Source organism: Bison bison, unplaced genomic scaffold (assembly GCF_000754665.1).
Source record: "Bison bison bison isolate TAMUID 2011002044 unplaced genomic scaffold, Bison_UMD1.0 scf7180017863601, whole genome shotgun sequence".
Lineage (NCBI taxonomy): Eukaryota > Metazoa > Chordata > Mammalia > Artiodactyla > Bovidae > Bison > Bison bison.
The window spans coordinates 4,191-6,515 of NW_011494173.1; the positions used below are offsets into that span (position 1 = coordinate 4,191).

The 2,325-nt window shown below is 39.4% G+C and overlaps 1 pseudogene; it reads right to left on the bottom strand.

Annotated features, from left to right (window-relative positions):
• Positions 1 to 874: 874 nt before the first annotated feature.
• LOC104983881 overlaps positions 875 to 2,325 on the bottom strand; it is an 18,072-nt pseudogene continuing 16,621 nt past the window's right edge.

A 2,325-nucleotide genomic window follows, 5' to 3' on the forward strand; every position in this document is an offset into this window, starting at 1 on the left:
GGGAAAGGGGATGGAATGAATCAAAATCCCCTTTTGATCATTCAACAGGAGGTCCACAGGCACCAGGCCTAATTCTATTAACTATCTCTGCTTCTCCAGCTGCAGTCAATGATACACAGGGCCTGTTTGATGCTTGCAAGGGCCCCTCACCAAACACAGGCATTTTAATAGTTGGCATCCTTGAGATGTCCCTGGGCTAGGTAAAGACACTATGAGACAGTGTTCCTTCTGCTGTGGCTCCATGCCTGGAGAGACTGTGTGCCTCTTTCTCAACTGGGACAAGAAGCCACAGCTCTCTGCTGACTAAATCCTGTGTCTGCTCCAAACTCATATCACAGCTTCTCCATCAACACCACACCAGGCTTTCAGAGCCAGATTATCTTAGATCAGCGTAACAGAGGCACTTTGGAGAGTTCAGCAGCACATGGGACCATACCATAACAAAGCCATTCCAATCTGTCTGTATAGTTAATACTGAGATCTTCAAGGCATGAAAACAGTTGAAAATTATGTTGATAAAACACTCTACAGATTATATGTATAGGAGAGCTTCCAAACTTAAAAATAACTTGAAATAACAAAATAGGTTGTTACTTTTCCTCTCTTCCCCTCTCTCATTCTCTCTCTCTCATACACATACTCGCACACATACTTTTTACGTATTAAGTCAATTATATGAAAAATAGGTAATATATTTTTAAATAACATCTTAACATTCAGATCAAACAAAACTGTACTTCATGAATTTTAAAAAAAACACATAAATTACCCATTGGTTTCACTATATTTGATACTATTGAATAATGCTCTAATTTGGATTTTTTGTTTTTAACAGGGTTTTTAACTTTGAGTGAAATACTTGCTTCAGACTTACTGAGAGTAGAATTAATGGGGTTTTTTTTGAACTCCTACTTTTAGATTTGGGGGATGATGATTCAGAATCAGATGTGTTCACAGTAATGGATGCTACTTCCACCAATCCTGGATGAAGAGGTTCCAGTGATACCTGAATAACAACTTTTGTTTAAGGAGGTAATCCTTCTAGTTGCTTAGGCTTCTCAAATATTTGATGACCCTGGGTCTTGTGCTCCATTTTCTCTTTGAAAGTCAAAAACTGTAGCCGACATTTGGAACACTGGTGAAAACTCTTTACCCAGTGCCTTCTATAATGACACATGTATGGTATTGCAGTTTTAAAAACTTTGAGACAAACAGGCAAAGCAAATTCTTAGTGTTACCATGGTATGCTCTGAAATGTGCATCCACATATGCGAAGACTCATGATCTGTAACTGCAAACATGGCATACATAGGGCATTTCACCAGACTTATGATTGTGTTTCATGTGCTGTAAGAAACCTGATCTGTCTTAAGGGACAACTCATAGATTTTACAGACTGCGGTGGGCTCCTGAGAAGTATGGACACTTTCAATGTGACACTGCAGCTGGAAGGGAGCAGGAAACTGGCAGTAGCAGTGCTGGCAGGTGGTGTGGTTTTTCCAGCTGTCACCTCTCTGCCTTTCAAGTTCCAAGTGGTGCTTCATAAATGACATTTTTTAGAAATTTCAAGCAGCTGAGGCATTTAAAAGCCATGTGAGTCTTTGGTTCTGGCTGCCCATTTCCTATGCTGTCCATAGTAGAAGTCACCAAGTAACACAATCAGATTTCCTTCTGTGGGATCAACAATCTTGTTTTGACTTGCTAAACTTGGAAAGTCAGTTTTTGTCAGTCCACTTCCCCCTAAAGGACTTACAGGCTTGCAATGAACATTGTCCTTTGGAAAAGCTGTTGGACCTGGTTCTCCATTCTGAACATGGCTTATTGAGGTATGAACACTGTCTAATATGCTTTGCTCAGCAGTCACTGTATGAAAAATCCAGAGCTAAAGAATAGTTCCCCTATAATTCCAACACTGAGTTTTAGGCCTTTTGGTATGTGTGCTATTTGTTTCAGAAGGGTAAAGTCGCTTTGATACACGAGGACTTTTATTCATATCTCCTGCAGAAACTGCTATTTCTACTGGATGCTGCAATGAACTTGTGAAGGTAATCAAAGGAGAACATAACTCTGAAAATCTATTAGGCACTATTTGTAGCAAAATATTTTTATAATCAGCTTCAGACAAAGGTTCAATAATAATAGGACTATCTGTTGATCTTGATTCAGAATCAGAAACTGGCAAGACAGTCCATGCTGCCTATGTAGAAGTCACATGACTAAAAGGCTGTAATTTGTGAGCATTATCTTTCCTGAAGTGACCATACCTTTTTCTCCTTGAACATGAACCTGGGATAACTCTGCTCAATATGTTTGAAATGACTGGTT